Consider the following 19,388-nt stretch of genomic DNA (forward strand, 5'->3'; position numbering starts at 1 on the left):
TTCTTCTCACTAATGATTTTTGTTTTGAAAAATGTACTTATTTTTTGTTTAAGAGTATTAATGGTAACATGTAGTAGGTTCTTATTATTTTTACGTGAATTCATATATTTTTTAAAGTTCTTATTTAACTTATAATGCAGGAAATATTGATAGATTTAACCCACATAAACAGCAGCTTTTTGGAGTCCTCAGTAATTGTTAGGAGCGTACAGGGATCTGTAGACCAAGAAGTTTGAGAGCCCCTGGAGAACAGGTGCTCAGGTGTTAGTCAGGTGCTTAGCTGGTGTTAAATGTATGCCAATATGTCTTCTGCATCTGCTCCTGGACTCGAAGTAATTGGTCACACGAAGATGGTTGGGCAGTGCCTCCACTTACAAACCAGAAGGTGCTGAATGTGCCTGGAATCCGGGCCATGGGTTGTGGTTGTGGAGCCGGCTTTCCTGTGCAGTAGGCCTGGCCCTGAAGGACCGCTCTCCTTTGCTCCCTGCCAGGTAATTTTGTGCAACATTAACCCCCCATAAGTCTTCAGCCTCCGCAGGGACTTCGGCATCTACATCGCCTCCATCCTGAAGACCCTGCTGAAGATGGAGGAGTCAGTGCTGGTGCTGCCCTCTCTGGGGCCGCCTCTACCACTGACAGAGGCTCGACATCCACCAGGTCCGGATTCCATGGTCTGACATTTTAGATCTCCCAAGTCTCAACAGAAACATCCCTGAAATTGAGGACGAGCAGTACATAGCAGATGAGGTGCTGGTCATTTAACTGGGGCCAGGCGGTCGTTGTTCTGGTACCAGTGTGAATGTCTGGCCGTCTTGCTACGGACCTGTTGGTCTGCTTAGGGGCCCTGCTCATGTTTCCCACACTGCAGGTGAATTTGTTCTTCCATAGTTTTTCTGGGGTAATAGATCTGAAGTGTATGACTCTGTGTCCCCTCCCCTCTGAAAATCCTGGTCTCCTGGTGAAATGGAGCAGTGACAAGGAGGCCGCTGCCACAGAGGCCTTTTCCTAGCAGGACTCATTCCCTGTGCAGCCAGGGCCATTCGTACCTGAAGGGAAACACGATGTGCGTGTAGCGTGGGCCATGTCCTGGAGGAGATATGTAACTGCCCATTCAGTATAATATGGTCCTGCTCAAGCTTCCCATTTTAATTTTTGTAAGAGGGAAGAGTTGAAGATTTTCTATGAATAAAGGTATTTAGAGCTTATCACTGGTTTTCTTTTTTATTATTATTGAAATGTGTTTGATTTACAATGTTGTTAGTTTCAGGTATACAGCATAGTGATTTAGTTGTACATGTATATACTCTATTTTTTTCAGTTTCTTTTCCATTATAGGTTGCAAGATACTAATATTGTTTCCTGTGTTCTACAGTGAATCCTCCTTGTCTGTTTTACATATAGTAATTTGTATTCGTTAATCCCAAACTCCTAAATTTGTTTTCTAAGTCTGTGAGTCAGTTTTTGTTTTGTAAATAGGTTCATTTGTATCATTTTAAAAAAAATTCCACATATAAGTGATATCATATGATACTTGTCTTTCTCTGTCTGACTTATTTCACCTAGCGTGATAATCTCCAGTTCCATCCATGTTGCTGTAAATGGCATTATTTCCTTCTTTGTTACAATTGAGTAATATTCTGTTACATCTAAATACCACATATTTATCCAGTCATCTGTCAGTGGACGTTTAGGTTGCTTCTATGACTTGGCCATTGTAAACAATGCTGCTGTGAACATTGGGGTGCAGGTATCTTATTGAATTAAGGTTCCCTCTGGATATAATGCCCAGGAGTGGGATTGCTGGATCAAATTATAAGTCTTACTTTAGTCATTTGAGGACTCATAGTAATGACTTTGCTCTGATTCTGTGGCTTTTGCTTCTCTCCACATGAATTTAAATTCTCTGTTGCATTTTGTATACGTGTTCTTAACGGGGGAAGAAATTTTGCATTTTTTACAGAGGTGGGTTTTCCTATCCCCTCTGAATGCCTTCTGTAATTAATACAGCAAAAATCTCTTATTGCAGTGCTTAATTATTTGATAATGAGCTCTTATTTTTTGGCTTAATCAGAAACAATGACAAAGAGTGATAATAAACAATATGAAAACTTTCCTTCCTTCACATAGAAATCAGGTGGTCAGGCATACGTATGCTTTGTGACCAACACAATTACTTTCATGTCATTCTGTATCATGGTTCTGAGGCAGAGTTGCTTCAGGTTTGTAGATTTTTGTTTTAACATTTGTGTTAAATTCTTTCTCCAGGCTGATATTTCTTTTTGGGTTTGTGTAAAGTGTAGAGGAAGGGAAACAAATGCTTTGTTTTGATTTCAGGAGACCTGAGTTACTGATGAGAAGAGTTGAGGGTGGGCTAAGGAACAGAGTGACACTCCCTCACTTTCTGGCTGAAATTGATGAACAATGAAATCAATTAGGTGTATCGGTATTTGACCAATAGAAGTTAGCGAGCCCAAACTGGCTAGTTATGCCCAATGGAAAATACTGAATTCACATGCAGGAGAATTAGGTTCTTTACCATGTAGAAGCAGCTTAGAGCAATCATAAAAAATCAGTCCTGTGATGAGATATAAAAAGAATGTAATCTTTTATTTCTGAACCTTTTCTACGTTAGGCTGTGTAGAGCTGAATTTAAGTTTCAAGAGCCAGGAGTAAGAGTGTGGGTTGTTCTTTGGGATCGTTATTCAGGGATGTGTCTAGACCCTGCTAGAGTGGCTGAAGCTGGCAGGAAAAGACCCAGAGCCAGGATTTGTCATCCCAGGGTGTCCTCCATAATTGTTCCGTGTGGGACCCCATGATTGGGTTAACAAATTGTAACAGACCCCAGATGCCTGTCAACTTTAAGAAGAAAAAATGTGCTTAGTAACTGCTTTGCAAGCAGGCACCTGTGCACTCGCACTCCTGTCTCCTTGCCATAAAAAGCAGAGACAATGCCTTGCTTTCATAGTTGAGGTTTTAGATCACACTCTGCTCATTGCACAGCAATGGCCCATTCCCTCAGCTAGAAATACTGGGCTTGCCTGCTGTTAGATAGTCTATTATCCCCAAAACAAGGACCTACCTGGTCTGGTGGTCTGCTCTGTAATTAACATATCTAAAGAATGTATCTTGTTCCCCTCTCCCCATGACTTCCCTAAAGATAAACTAAGCCTTTATAGTCATTGTGGATTCTACAATCTCTATCTCATCCTGTCTTTCCCCAAGTTCCTGCTTACTATCACACAACTTTTAATGACTTTTTCCTTTGATTATACACAATAAATATGGGAGCATTTGAGAGGCTCGTGGAGTTGGCTCCCTACTCGCTCTCGCTCCCTTGACATTTTCCACAGTCTTGAGTAATTCATTCCGTGTCGGTAAGACATCTGCCATCCAAAACCCACAGTTCCATGTGAGAAGGATGCAGGCTTTATCTCTCCTACCTGAGGGAGAGAGAGAAGAGAATTGAGATCTGCTCCCCCGTGGTCCCTTCCTGCCCTATGGCCACACCAGTTCACCTGCAGCCTCCTGGCCTCTGCTCACAGGGCCTCTGTCCCAGGAGTGACCGCAGCCTTTTCTTCCCTTGTCAACATTTCCTGGGCCTTTCAGAAGTTGGTCTCTTCTCTGTAATTCAACCCTGGCAGGTGTGATGGTGGTCAGCGTGCTGGTGGGCAGTCACCTGGGGAATCCCAGGGGTCATGCTGATTCTCCTGAGTCTCTCATTTGGGGTTACAGAACTTTTGAGCTCTGGAGGAAGCCCATTCACATGAGGCCAGCACAGCATTGCATAACTTTCATTTTATTTTTTAAATTTTCGGTGGAGAAATTATTTGTAGCAAACTGTTCCAAATTTTTGTCCACCTGATTTCCTCACCACCATCTCCTTGTTGGCTCTGGTGCTTGTTTTAAGAACCAGGTTTCTTCTCTGGTCATTTCTAGCAGCTGGGCTTGCCGAATCCTTGATCTGCATTTGAAGCAAAGTGCTTCTTCGTGATGTCAAACTGGTTTTCCTTGTCATATCTGAATATTCCGTGTACACTCAGCAACTGTTTCAAGTGAAATGCTCTTGTCCAGTTTTGGTTAACTCACATTTTCTGATCTCCTGCTTTCATGCTGAGGGTAGTTTCTTCTTCCTGTAATAAACATTAGCAATTTGCATTTACTATGGGAAGGTACTGGCCCAAGGTGCTTTTGTTCTTAACAGTTTTAATACAATTCACCCATTAAAATGTACAGCGGTTTTTACTCTATGCCCAGAATTGTACATTCCGGTCTTAGAACATTTTCATCCCCCCAACAGGAAGCCCCGTATCCATTAGCAGTCATTCCCATCTTCCCCATCCTCCCCCAGCTCCAGGCAGCCACTCTTCTCTTCTATGGATTTGCCTGTGCTGGACATTTCATGTAAATTGAGTCATTTCATATAAATGGAACCGTCTATTGTGGCTGACTTCTTTCACACTGAGTAACGTTTTCAATGTTTGTCCATGTTGTGGCCTGTGTCAGTACTCCATGCTTTGCTATTGCTGAATAATATTCCACTGTATGGCTGGGCCCCTCTGTTTACCCATTCATCAGGTGATAGGCATTTGGGTTTTTTCTGCTTTTTGACTGTGTTGAGTAATGGCTCCGTGAACATTCCTGTAGGAGTTTTTACGTGGACATATGTTTTCAGTTCTCTTACATATTTGCCCAGGAAGCAGAATTGCTGGGTCATTCAGAAACCAAATGTTCAGCTCTCTGAGGACCTGCCAGGCTGTTTTCCAAAGTGGCCACACTGTGTTACGTCCTCACCAGCAAGGGCTGCAATCTCCGCTTCCTCTGTGTCCTCATTAGTGCTTGTTGCTCCTTTTTTGATTATAACCTATTGTAGTGAGTGTGAAGCAGTTTCTCCTTGTAGTTTTGACTTGATTTCCCTTACAGCTAATGATATTAAACATCTTTTCATTGTGTTTATTGACCATTTGTATATTTTCCTTGAAAAATACCTTTTCAGATCCTTTATTCATTTTTTAATTGAGTTGCCTTTATATTGTTGAGTTGTAGGAGGTTTTTTTTTGTTGTTTTTTTTTAATCTTGGAGATACAAATTAGTAATCAGATAAATGATTTGAAAAAATTTTCTCCTGTGTATTGTTTTCACTTTCTGGATGGTGTTCTTTGAAGCAAAGTTTTAAATTTTGATGAACTCCAGTTTATCTCTGTTTTCTTTATTCCTTGTGCTTTTGGGATCATATTTAAGATCTGATGTATTTTATATAAACTTATATATATAAAATAACTTAATTCTTAGGACCGTTCTAGGAGACAGGTGCTGTTGTCCCCAGTCTATGGATGAGGAGACTGAGATGCAGAAAAGCTCACTGACTTCTCAGGGGCACAGCTACTTGGTGGTGCTGTGGGAATTTAGACCCACATGTTCGTCCCCAGCATCTGTGCTCTTCACCACCAGGCTCCACTCCTTCCCGGAGTAGTTAATGAAAAATTCTTTACTTTTTTGATTTCTTGTTAGTTTTTTTCTGATTGGGGACCTCATCTCCTCATTTTCCTTGCAGAGATCAGTGTAAGTTTATTTTAGGTCTCAAGTAGGCAGAAGCATTGCTATCATTTAACTTCTTTATTACTCACCCTCCAGTGATGATTATTGCTAATTGATCTAATTAAGTCATGCTTAAGTCTTTCCTGCTAATGACACTAAAAACAGAGTCATGACTTGCAGACTGCTCAAAGAAGAAAGTACTTGATTAATTTAATTTTGCTAACCAATCAAAGAAAATCCCCAGTGTTGACACAGACTATAAGCCCTCCAGAATAGGGTCACTGTCTTCCTTGTGTTTCATTTTGTTTGGTCACAGTGTCTGGATAGTGCCTTGTTGGCCAGCAGTTTTGTTGGATACGGTGCTCGTGAATCATTGTAAGGATAGAATTTGAACAACAGAATCTGTTTTTCATTTCACAAGGGAAAAGATAATATAGAAATACTGCTCAGATCTATTTTAAAATTAAGTTTGGAATTCTGAGAAGAGTTGGAGAAACCATACAAAGATATTTTCACTAATATTTGATCTATCTTAGATTATGGTTACATAGCAGAGTAACTTATCAGCTAGCTTTGACAAGAGGAGTTTATTATTGATTATTTGTTTTAGTTAAAATATTCTACCTGGGATAAAGTAATCAGTGCCCATAAATGAACAAACATAAGTTTGTATTTCTATGCAACATGGGAGCAGACTTCATATATTTATATATAATATATGTCTGTGTGTTTTAATCTGTCTGTCAGTGTTTTTATAGTTTTTCAGCAATGTTCTAACTTGAGAATTCTTCTAAGAAAGTCACCCCTGTGTCTAGTGCAGTTTGTACTGTGTATCCTGTCTTATGCATGGGATTCCACTGTCCCCTCAGTGAGGAATTTCCTCTCCTACTGAGTTAGTAGCAGAGTTAAAGGAACTGTGATTTCTAGGTCTTTGCTCTCCATGTATATGAAGTTGACTGTCAATCACGACTTTCCCTTTCTTGGGTTTTCATTGTTCAAGTAGAATTTATGAAAATAACTATTGCTATGTTGCACAAATCTCCCTAGAAACTTGATGTGTTTGTGCTTTTCAGTTTTCATTATATGGAAAATGTAAATGCACTCTTGTTTTAAGTAGTTGTTTTTCACTAGGTATTTGTTTACCTCTTTATAGTTAAAATTATTTTCCCAATGAATGAATCGGTGTGCATGTTTTAAAAGATACCTCACTTTTTATTTTTCTTATGGTAACAGTTATATTCATTGTAGAGAATTTAGAAAATAAAGATAAACACAGTAAATAAGTTAAAAATGTCCTGTAATCTCACCTGGATATACAGTTGTAAGTTTTGAAATTGAGAATTACAAGTCCTCTCACGTTCATTTTCAAGATCGTTTTGGTAATTGAGACCCTCGAGTTCCCATATGAATTGTGGTAGCATCTAGACAGTATCTGCAAAGAAGCCCGCTGGGATTTTGATGGAGACCAGGTTGAATATAAGGATCACTCTCGGGAACACTGCCATTCCAAGAGCGCTGTCTTCTGATCCAGGAATGTACGTGGCGTGTCTGTCCAGGTATTTAGGTCTTCTTTAATTTTTTTTCAGCAATGCTTTGAGTTTACAGAATATTATTTTACTTTTTTTCTTTGCCTTTATACTGAGGAGAAGTGTGCAAGGTACCGGGATCAGAAGTGTATTTTAGCCCCGCCCCTTGCTGCCAACATGGTCGCTGTGCTCTTGCTTTGCCTTGTGTACAATCTTGCACAAAATAGGACCTCAGTAACTCTCTCTTCAATGAATGATTATATGATTGTAGGATGATGCTTGAGAGTCCTTGTGATGATTTTTTCCTCCAGCCTTTCCCCAATTCTTAACTATGCCCTTTCTCTCCCTTTCCTCCAGCCTGGGTTTCAGCCTGCCTGTGGCATTGATTTTCCCTGTCTGTAGACTCTTCCTTTCACTGGTTCACGATAATGTTACATGTGGGCTGTGGAAACTTGCTAGATGTCAAGAAAAAGCAAATCCATTCCATGCTAGTATTTTTAGTGTGTTCTTGTTTTATTGATTGAATTTAAAACAGGCTGACCTCCTGAGCTCTCCCGTGAGCTCTTTTCGCCTTCCTACAGGTGATAATGCTCTGGTTGTTGCATGTGCCCTTCCCCCCAGCCTTGGTTTCGGAGTTGAGTAAGTCAGCATCTGTGGAGCCCTCTCTTTAAAAGATGGAGAGAACATTTGCTCCTTCTCTCTGGTTGGAGACTTTTTCGATGAGACGTGGTGCCAGATAAAGCCTGGAGCCCCACCTCATTCTGACCCCCACTCTTTCCGTTATTTTCTCCAAGGGAAAAGAGTACAATTCAACAGTAAAAAGATTAATTGTGAGCTAATGAGATAGACAAAGCAACTGAACATTTATTAAATATCCTTTCACGCCAGAAAAATTATTATACACACAAAAAGCACACAAAGCATGGTAGTACCATGGTTACAAACGTGGGTCCGAGTTCGAGTCCTGCTCTGGAGTGACCAGTCCTGTGATATGGAGAACTGGTAGGTCGGCTTAGCCTCTCCCGGACTTGTTTTCTGTCCTGCAGAGACGGGGATCGCTAGGCATCCCACCCCCGTAGAGGTGCTGTGGGGTGTAAATGTCACGAGTGGGCAGCCCGAGCACAGCTGCTCGTTCCTCATAAGTGTAGGATAGCATAGCTTTTGCGGTGATGGCGTTATGACCGCCCCGTGTAGACTCTCAATGCTCCGAAGGGATGCCTTGTGGGTTGGAGATGGGATTCTCACTTCTGTAAATACCCAAGGATTGTGGTATTGGGCCCTGCTGATTTGAATCTATTCTTTACAAAGTATATATTGTAGATTTTTTTAAAGCATGCAAGTTTTTTTCTTTTATTATTTATAGTTCTACCCTCTCATCCCTTGGTGTGATTTTTCATGGAATCCAGGAAAAAGTCCTAAGCCGCCTGCTTCTTCACACTTCTCCGTGGTGGTTTTCTTCCCTGACAAGAAGGTTTTGCATAGGAAATTTTCTTTGTTCTCCTTTTCTTGGAGTCTGTCTGCCCATCTCTCACCTGTCCATCTGTCCATTTATCTACCCACTCATTCTTCTGACTTGTTCCAAAAAGCATTTCAGGCAGCTTACAGAATAACTTACCAAATAAGCAGGTGAGAAAATGGGGCAAAGTTCAGACTGTGAGGCTAGGAGGTGAGCCTGTGTGACGGTTGCAGGGGTGAGACATACGCTTCTGCCCCGTGAGTTATAAGATCGACAACAAGAGTGTGCCTGAGGCTCCCAGCAGACACAGGGAAACAGGGTTTGTGGGAGATGCTCACTGTCTGTGAAGTAAATAAGTGGCTTGGGAGAAGCCCAGCCTTTCCAGCTGCTAAGGCTTTGGAGAATATTTTGGGGGTCTTCAGATTAGAGTCTTTCATCTTTTCTTTTGTCAGAGTTCTACATATAGTTGGTTACATTCTATACCTGGAAATTTCTCCAAAACTGCTTCCCACTTGAGTCCCATGGCTCGGGAATGAGGTGGTTCTGCTCATTGACGGGGGTTGACCAGAAACAGAAAATGACAGCCTCAAAGGAGCCTGGGATTTGTCAGTCATGTTTTGTCAGTGCTGTAGATTTCAGAAAATGCTTTCACAGTTTCTCTCCATCTGAGGCGGCAGCGTGCTGTCTTACCAGCATCAGGAGCTCAGGGCCACGGGATGGTGGGGGTGACTGCACTGCCGTCAAGACAGCTGAGCTGGTCACTGCAGGCGTGGTGATTTTATGTAGTGCACTTAATGTTCTTTACTAGAATGTTTCAACAGGGAGTTAATTAACTGAAGTTTATTAACATTTAATAAATATGATGCTTTGTTGAAAAGACAGTTATAGGCAGAATATAAGTGGTGAAGAATTTAAAAATGGTTTCATTACTGAAATTTCAGTAGGGAAGATACACAGTTTATCTTATTTGTGCCTCTCTTTTAAAGTAACAAACAAGACAGAAAAGGCAGAAGATGATTTCTGTTCTTCCTCTCGGCTTGCAGCTGCCCTCACCTCCAGTGGCATACATCCAGACACCAGCACTGACACTGGCCGTGCTCAGAACTGCCTCAGCCCTGAAGACACAACTGACAAATAGAAGGGGGCCACGCCCTGTCACAGCAGGTGCTCTCACTTTGTGGGTCCTTATGTAACTGCGCTGTGTTATTCAGGATCGCCCGTTCTACCTTGTGTGACGCTGCTGCCGTGTCTCCTAGTTACTTGTTTCTGTAAGTACTAACGTATTTTCTCCAATGTGCAGTACTACACACCTAAAAATCCTTTTTTTAGATGAAAAATAATGTGTATTTAATACAGTAAGTCTGAAAAAAGGGGCAAAAGAGGCTATACTTGTCCCACTACTCAGAGATAATAATTAACACTTTAACATCTATTTTCTGTTCTTTTCGTCAGTGTGTATCACCTCTGTCATAAAACACATGTGTGGAGACCTCTATTTTCCATTCGCCTTGTTACATGTTTTTCTACAATATTCAATCTCCCCTGGCATGATTTTTAATGAGCAGTATACCATTCTGCCTTGTGGAGGCATCGTTAATTTTACTTCGGACTTAAATAAACTTCCAAATTCCATGTATAGTTAGCTGAAATACTGAAGAGAGAACTGAGGTGGTACAGAGAAATGAAGTGGTACAGAAGAGTGGTATTGAGTGAAAAATGAAAGGCCCCAATCTCCCCTCCTCTTATTTCCTGAGAGTAAAAGCTGTTGACAATGTGGTGAATGTATTTCATGACCTTTCTGCCTATGACATATGTATATATACACATATATGAGAAATCTATTCATATGTGTGTGTATATATGCTTTATTGAAAAATTAGACCATACTATATGTTTTTCTGCAACTCGCTTTATTCACTCAGTGGTATACCATAGATGTCTTCCCACTCCAGACCCTCCCGGCCCTTTCAGATAGAGTGGAGTGGTCTCCTGATGTGCGGGTGTGGTCTCTTGTGCACGGACACCTTTGGTGGGAGAGTGCTGTGGACAAGGCCCTAGACCACAGCGAAACGCCTGCCCCCTCAGAGCCCGCAGCTCACCGAGATTTACCGCATTGTCTTGATGGTGGACACTTAGGTTTTCTCCATTTTCCACTGTCAGAAAGGATGTTTGACTGACATCGTTCTTGTATAGACATTCCTGTGATCTTGTATGAGTAATCCTTTAGTTAAGGCTTCTGGAAATTTAGTCCCTGGATGTGACATTTACATTCATCACAGGTTCCTTTCAAGTGACTCTAGAAATTCCTTCTCCAATAGGGAATGAAAAAGTGTAGAATTATTTATGTAACCAATTCTCTATCGCTGGATATGATTTCATTTCATTGTTTCTTCCCACCATTGTAAACAGTGCTGTGTAAATGCCCTGATTGGTACATCTTTTTGTACTGATTTTTTTTTTTAAAGAAACAATTCCTAGAAGTGGAGTTGAGTCAGTGTGTCCGTACGTTTTTCAGAGTTAACATGTCCATTGACATCCTCCAAAATGTTTACTCACAGTTTGTTCTCCCACAGAGAGACACTAGATAGTATGTCTTTAAAAAATATTTGCCAATACAATGAGCAAAAGTGCTTTTTCACTGCTTAAGTTTGCATTTGATGATCAGTGAGCTATTGAGCATTTTTCACTCATTAGCCATTTGACTTTTTTAAAGTGAATAATCCCTTTTGTCCTTTGCACACATTTAAGTGAGGGAGCATCTTGTTGCTTTGTGACAGCTCTTTGTATGTTAAGAACATTAGGTCCTTATCTTCATCAACATGTATCACATGGCTTTTTCTTAACATTGCTTGCCTTTCATTTCGTTCAGGGGTTGTTTATTTTTGTTGTGGCCCAAAATATTCTTAAGATAGTAAATCTTTTCCTTATGGGTTTTATCTTTGGTATTATTCTTAGAAATACTTTTTATAATGGAATAAATCTCTTCTGTAGGTTTTTTTAGTCTCTAAGATGGAAATGATAGTAGTACTTGTTATAGTGAGGGTAAGTTGAGTTAATATGAGCAAAGAGTTATATTTGCTGTCATTAGTACTTTTTAATATTTACATCACTGTCTGTAATTTATCTTGTGGTCAATATGACAGGAATAGAATTCTTTCCAGGCAATTGTCTGATTGTCTCAGGACAATTATTGAATACATACTTTACTCTTTGATTTGAAATCCCACCTGTACAAAATACTTATGTACACTAGTCTCTTTTTGGGCTCATAGTTCCTTTCTGTCAATCTTCCTTTCTTACTCCAGCACCATATCTTACATATTGTAAAAATTTATTTAATATCTAACAGTGTGATTCTTTTTTATTCTTTTCTTCCATCCCAAATTTTCTTGGCTAATATTAAGACTTTATTATTCCTGAAGAATTCTAAAATATTTTGTTCAAGTTAAAAAAATCAGATTGGAGTTTTTAGAAGTTTTGAATTATTTTTAGAAGAACTTATATCTTTACAAAACTGCTTTCTTCCATGCAATATGTTGATGTCTCTACATTTACACCACTTTACCCCTCAGTACAGTCCTGTAGTTTCTCCATTTAGAAAATGGGCATTATTTTTTAGTTTATTCCAGATTATTGTTTGTTTTTGTTAATTTTGTAAGTGAGAATTTTTTGCTATTATATTTTTTAACTGCTTAAAACTGACACCTAGAAAGGCAGATTCAGTTTGTAAATACTCACTTTGTAACTTGTCATTTAAAATTGTAAGTATTAAGTACTTGTTCCAGAGTCCTTTCTTTTCTGTTTTTAAAAATTTGTTTCCAAGATTCTCAAAATGGTCATAGCTAAGTAGTATAGGTGGCGAGACAGATGGAGAGAGGTAGTATGGCTCATGTACAAACTGTGAGCAGATTCATGGCTGCCTTTAGGCTGGAGAGGCCTCAGAAGAGCCCAGGTTAGACCAGGGGTGGCTTTGTATGCACTTGAAAGCCAGCTTTCCTGCCTGTATGGTGAAGCCTGGTGGGCGTGGCAGGTAGGTGATCAAGGTCCGATGGAGGCCATTGGCTGCACAGAGCGCTGTGTCTGTGAGAACTGGAGACCATCACCATGGGAAATGCTTGGCACCAGGAACACTGCAGGGGAGCTGGGGAGCCTGTGTGTTAAGGATTTTCCAGTCCTGGGAGTGGGAAGAGCAGACTCTGCAGTCAGAGCTGAGTTTGAATCCACCCTCTCCTCTTTACTGGTCCTCTGGCTTTTGTCAAGTTATACACCGTCTTTGAACTCTTGTTTTCTTGTCTCTCAAAACAAGAGAATTACGGCCTGCTGAGTGTTTGATGAGGGTAAATGATTTGTGTCTATAAGATGCCATGTACAGTCACAAGCTCAGTGAGAAATGGGCTGTCGCCTCTTCTTCTGCAATTCAGTGCTCGACAAGACATCGGGGGAAAGTCATTTCCTAATTTGTATGTGATGAAAGTAGTAACAATATTAATGTCTTATCTTTCTCTAGCTGTATTCTTACTCCTTTGCTTCATTTACCTCTTTTCTCCTTTCCTTTCCCCTTTCCCTTCCTGCACCAAAAGATGTTGAGACTTTCTCAGAACACTAGATTCAAATTCCTATAAAGGTTGGCTCATCCCCATGAAATGACAGTGACATAAAAAAAATCTGTATACATCCCAGACTTGATTGTATTTGATTTACACACACACACACACACACACACACACACACACACACACCACCCCCGGCTACCTCCCAATTGCTTAGGGAGAAGGACCACCTTTTTTGAGTTTTCATTCACTGAGCATGAGAGAAAAGTCTCTTAAGTAGACTTTCATCTGGCTTCATGCGTGGTTTTTTATTGGATTTCTGCTTTGTGGCCATAGAAATATTCTCTTAATAGAAGAGAGGAGTTGGAGACATAGATATTCTGCTGAGATATTGGTGTCATCATATTTGAGTTGGAAAGGACTTAAGACAGCATAGAGTCGTAACTCTTTTTATGGGTGAGAGTCCATGATGGTGTAATTTGGACTAGAACATGGGTCTTCTGTCTTTGTGTCCACGTGGATGAAGAGGTAACTGGGTGGAAGATGGCAGGGATCCTTCTTGCTTGAGTTCCAGGGTCTTGCTAGTTTTCATTGCTCAGCTGCCTTTAGTTTATGTCCATGTGGCCTCTCGTGGGAAGGTCACTCTATCCTGATAGATGGAGTTTCTAATCAGCAAAAAGCTCTGACCCACTCACATTTCCGTTTTTCTGCTGACCTGCTGACACTTCATGTAAATGAGACCTAAGAAAACTACTGGATATAAAATCCTTATTGTTATCATTTACCCTCGAGTTCCATAGGTATGGGGTGCTGTCTGAGGTTAGAGCTGAACAAAGACAGGGTGATAGGCTGTGCTGCTGTACCCACCCCAGTCTAATGGGATCTCCGCCTTAGTGTTTAGAATCAGGCAGACCTGAGTTCAAACCCTGCCTTTACTAGTTACTAGCTTTATGACCTTGGGGAAGAAACTTTACTTTTTTGGGTCCCATTTTCTTTATCTGTAAATAAGTTCAGTATTTATTTTAGGGTTTTTGTTTTAGAATTGAATGAGCTAATTCCCTCATTTATACCTAAAATACTGATCGCGTGGTTCTATGCTGGTGCCTTGGTAGTTGATTACTAAGGGACTCGGCAGTGAGAGTGGGGGTGGGGCCCCCTGGATCATACAGCTTATATTCCAGGATATGCTTGTGAAAGACTGGATTGCAGTGGATTTTCAGTAAATGTCCATTCCTTTCCTAGTCCCCATTTATTGTGTATTTATCTTTATACTAATATATGAATAACTTTTTATTGCAATTTAAATGTCTTTGTGGTATTTAAAATGTGTAGCTATAACTAAAATACTTGAAATGAAATGATTTGACTTTTATTTTCCTTTCAATAAGCAAAACAAAATAAAATAGAAAAGATAACAAAAGTTTTGAAGGAGTAGAAATAATTTTATTTCCATGGAATCAAGTCCCTATGTTAGGTTTTTTGGTTGTGCTGTTAAACGACATATAAAATTGATAGGTTGTGACTTCAGTGTTGATAGTTAGGTAATTATAGTTTCTTTTTGTGGTTGTCTTTGATGAATTATTTGCACTAGATCATAAATGATGTGCATGCTACATATTGGAAATGAGGAAACAGTCGAGACATACTACCCCCAATGCAGTCATTTTGTTACCGAGTCCAAACTCATTCTGCTCACCACATAACAGGCCAATAAATTGGGAGATGAGGTGTTGGGGCAAGGAATATTGACTTTATTTGAAAAGCTGGCAGACCCAGAAGATGGCAGACTGATGTACTAGAGAACCCTCTTCCCCAAGTCAGAATTCAGGCTCCTTTTATTACTGAAAAGCGGAGGGGGTGTGGATGGTTATTGCAAACTTCTTGCTTAGGAATTGTTTGTTCTTGGAATTCTTTGTTCTGGCAGCTGTCCATGTTGGTCAGGTCATGGTGCCCCTGTAAATTCTCCAACAAAACAAAGGTTATTCTCTATTTTGCAACTTGCCTTCTCTATGTAAGTGCAGAAGAACTAACACCCTTAAAGATCAGAGCCCGGTGAATAGGATCTCCTGTAGATTTCAGGCTAAAGTCAACTTTCTTTTACAAAAGGCGCAGAACTAGCAAGCCTCAGCCTAGAAAACAGGGCACAGGGTTAAAGCCAAAGGAACAGATCTAACATGCAGTCAAATTTGTTCTTTTCTATTACAATTTCTTTTTCCACCTCATAAATAATTTTAGTAAGAAAAATGAGCAATTTTGTATTTTTGCTTCTTAATAACGGATAAGTGGGCCAACTACATTTTTGTGAGTAGGGATGCTGTGTGGGCCTTGGGGTCACAGCAAACTCTTGTTGGAGGTGGTCGACCCTGCAACATGTCTGATGCCCCGTGAGTGTTGGTGAGGGTCCCCCCAGCCTGGGGCTCTTTTCAGGTACCAGAATATGGGCATTGACCTCTGGAGACCTCTTTTTCAGCTGCAGGAAAATTTTTCAGATCCTGTGATTGAAAAATCACTCCAGCTGGGGATAATTAGGGGAAAAAAGGAAAAGGGTTTGGAGTAGAGTAGAAAAGGGCAGAAGATCACGGAGCCTGAGTGCTTGGCAGCGGGGCCTAGGGAGAGAGGGGAGCAGAGGTGGGGAGTGGCCCGGCTCCAGAACCAGCTCCTGCACCTGTCTCAGGGCCCAAGCCACACAGCTTTTAATTGACCTCAGCCACTCTCCTGTCTGGATGTCACCCTGGGCAGAAGCTTGAGAACCAAAGGTGAGGGGTGGGTAGCACTCACATAGGGGGTCACTGAGGACTTCGGTCAAGTCCACAGTGCCTTTTCTGGTCATGTGTCTTCACTTGTCCTTTATCTCAGGATCTGAGGAGCAGGAGCAAGGAACACAGGGAGAGATCCAGGAAGACATCCGACTGTGTTCAGAGAGGACAGACACATCGACACGGGGAGCGAGGACACTTGCAGCAAAGTAAAATGACTTCACAACTATTGCATCAGAGCTGCAGGTGTGAGAGAGCCTAAGCCTGACTCAGTGCAGGGGACAAGCAGAAAGGAATGGCAAAATTTCAACTGACAATTGAAATTTTGTTTAATTAGCCTGCTACTGTTGGTTGTATCACTTGAATATATGCAGGTGTATTTCTGTGAGCATTTATATGTTCACTCAACCCCACCAGCCCCTCTTGCCCCCATCGGGGATGGGCTTTCTCAAGCACAGTGCCCCTCCTGCTTGGGTGGGCCACGCTGCGGGTCCTCGCCTGGGGCCGGGCTGCTGCAGGGCACTGAGTCCCCGAGGCTCGGCCTGGGAGACACGACAGGAACAGCTCTGCTCTTGACTGGGGGCCTCCTTTTCCCCCTGCAGTGTAAGAATGCCTGTGACTCAGTTAGAAGCATGCTTCCAATCCATCCGTGTCCCCACCATCCAGAAGCAGAGCCTGAGGCTTCCGAATTTCTCCAGAATGCAGCTTATATTCACCTTCGACAGGTGAGTGTGTGTCCTTTTACAAATGGGGGAATTACTACAGTTTTCCTGGAACTTACTCACCCCTAGTCCATCTGATTTTCCTGTGCTAGGATTCAGTATGGCCTGCTAAAAGTTCTGCAGTCAGATCTTGAAACCCTGATGAAGAGGATTATTTATTTTATTTCTTTATATAATAGTCTTTTACTTTCAAAATTCAGAATTTTTGGTTCTTTCAGGAATACTTGGGGGGTTGGAGAAACAACTGTGCTCTTACCATCTTTGCGACCTGTTGCTTTGTGCCTCTCACCTGTCTTCTGTCACTTGTGAGATGGCTCCATTTGTGACCCTGTCCAGGTTATAAAACATGAAGTCTGTGATAGTACAGTTCCTTTTATTCCGAAGGCATTCCACAAGTACTACTTAAATCTAGGTGTGGTTTTAAGAAGACAGAATCATTAGAACATATACTTGCAGGTTGCTAGAGCAAAATCCCCAAATCAAAAGTCTGGCTAAACATCTAAAATCTTTCTAATCTACCTTGGATTTGTATGGATAAGTGAAGCACTTTGCTAAGAACTTAAGACCAGGGTTAGAATACAGGCTGGTGTAGCTCAGCAGGTCCTCCCAAGCTGACACTCTGCCAGGGGGCGCGGCCGAGGGGAGAGGGCGGGTCCTGCCCTCCCTGAGCTGATGGTTTCTTGGCAAAGACATTCACCAGGTGAAGAACTTGAAGTTCCTTCTAAGAACAGTGGGTTTCAAAATAGTCTTAAAAGCATGGAAGTGACAGAATCCCATTTGTCTCAAGTAGGGGAGAGCGGCTGTGGGGCCACTTGGGAGACTCGTGAGTCCATGTGTGCTGTGTTGGTGGCTTCCACCTGAGCGGTGGGACGGTCAGTGGGAAAAAGTGAACAGATTGAAGGCAAGTTTAGATGGTAAAAAGGAAAGGGTGAATGCTGTCTGTGAGGGTAGGATGGAGTAAGGCCCAGGTTTCTGGGTGGATTAATGAGATAAATGATGGTCCCGCTGTGGTCTGAGGAGGGAAACCTGCAGAGGGAGTTCTGGGGGATAACTGATGAGTTCAGCTGTGGGTAAAGTGAAAGGCTGTTAGATGTGTGGTCTGGGAGCTCCGGTGAGAGCCAGTAGTGAGTAGGGGGAGGGGAGAGAGACTTCCAAATCATTTTGTCTTGTGAACATACAAAAATGTATGAGTAATAATACAGTTACACCTCTATATTCTGAATTTAAAGCCCATTAATATTTTGCTATATTGACTGCAGAGGTTCTTAACTTTTTTTTAATAGAAATAAAATAAATAGAAACAGAATACTGGAGTTAATGAACATCTTAGACTTGATGTGTGCCCTTGTATGTATTTTGATACCTCATCTGTTTATAACCATAATCTATAAAAAGTTAACTAGTTTAGCATAAGAGTTAAACAGAGTGACGTGCCACACACTGTTGGGGCTTGAAGCTGATCTTCTCGGGCAAATTATGTCACCTCTCTGTGCCTTAGTTCCATCTTCTGTGACTGCCCCCGGGCCACTCATCACAGCTGATTTCCTAGACTAGATGTTGGGAGGGAGGCTGCTGAAGGGAATAAGAAGTGGCAACTTCTAGGGATATTGAAGAGAGAGACAAAAACAGATTAAAGCCGATAAACTGAGTACAAATACCCTCAAAAGAGAAAGAATCCCGCAGTGTTTTGAGCCCCTTAGCGTAAGGGAAACAAAATCACGTGGACCCAAAGCTCTTGAGCATGTGAGTATTGTGGGTGGGAGGGTGTCATCAGAAAAGGGTTGAGAAAAGTCCTTTTGGTTTCCCTTGACGTTTCTGGTAAGGATGGGGAGCAGAAGAGAAAACCCCCCGCTTCACAGTGGAAGCTGCTGTTTTGTGCAAAACTGACCAAAGGGTGGAAAGCAGCCGTCAGCGGTGCTGGCAAATAAACAGACTCCTGGATTGGGTGGGGCACTTGCTGTGACTTCCAGGTGACCTGCTGGCTGGGGGCTGTGAGGTGGGCAGTAGGTTTGCAGGGTGACCCGGGCATAATCCCTGGCTCTGAGGCTGCTGGTCTGACTAGGAGACCTGGGCACACGCAGTCCTAATGGGGCAGCTCGGGATGTGGCCTGGGACACCTGTCATGCTGAGGACGAGAGGAGGGCTCCCCTGAGGGGGTGTCCCTGCGGAGAGTGGAAACGTCCTCCTGCAGGGGAGGAAGAGCCTCTGAGCAGGGGGCCAGATGCACAGGCAAGACCAGCCTGAGCACGGAGGGTTCGGGGAGCCGGAAGTCATACAGTGGCCCGAGCAGCCTTGTTCCTGCGAGACTGGAGGGAAAAGATGCTGAAAAGGCAGGCTGGGGACCGACCCTGTTGGTGGGTCATGAGTGACAGGAAAGGACTGGTCAGGCAGGCACGAGAGAACACTGTGGGCGTCCCAGCTGGGGTGTCACGCTGGAGGGAGGAGCAGAGTTATAGACTTTGCCACTTATTAGCTGTGTGACCTTGAGCAAGATCACCTCACCTCTCTCTATATATATCTTCATCTGTAAAGTGACAGAGTGACAAGCTCGTGTCATCAGAAGGCTTAGTTTAACTCTGATCCTCTATGTCCAGTCTTGTCAGTGCTGCCCTGTGAGGTTCTGCAGCGGCTGCTCTTACCCTGAGATGGGAGGGCTTAGAGGGACAGTGTAGCGCCCGAGGGCAAGAAGGGGTTGCTTTAAAAACAGACATGCAGCCGCCTGCAGCTGCAGACCTGCAGGCAGTTTGGTTGATGGTCGTGGAGAGGACTTTGGAGGACTTAGCATCGTCTTAAGATTTGCTTTCCCTTGGGGACCGGAATTGCCTTTGCAGATTAATGTTGAA

The 19,388-nt window shown here is 42.2% G+C and overlaps 1 long non-coding RNA gene across 4 annotated transcripts; it reads left to right on the top strand.

Annotated features, from left to right (window-relative positions):
* Nucleotides 1-405: 405 nt before the first annotated feature.
* Nucleotides 406-16,549, top strand: LOC116657057. 4 transcript variants are annotated; one of them, XR_004311979.1, is made up of 4 exons: nucleotides 406-491; nucleotides 6,906-7,091; nucleotides 9,561-9,785; nucleotides 15,924-16,535. It is a non-coding gene; the product is annotated as an uncharacterized LOC116657057 (long non-coding RNA). The 4 variants fall into 4 exon arrangements; XR_004311980.1 differs by lacking the exon at nucleotides 406-491 and having other exon boundaries at nucleotides 6,740-7,091; nucleotides 15,924-16,069; nucleotides 16,426-16,549; XR_004311981.1 differs by lacking the exon at nucleotides 406-491 and having other exon boundaries at nucleotides 6,737-8,063.
* The last annotated feature ends 2,839 nt before the right edge of the window (nucleotides 16,550-19,388 follow it).

The sequence above is a fragment of the Camelus ferus genome, chromosome 17 (genome assembly GCF_009834535.1).
Source record: "Camelus ferus isolate YT-003-E chromosome 17, BCGSAC_Cfer_1.0, whole genome shotgun sequence".
NCBI lineage: Eukaryota > Metazoa > Chordata > Mammalia > Artiodactyla > Camelidae > Camelus > Camelus ferus.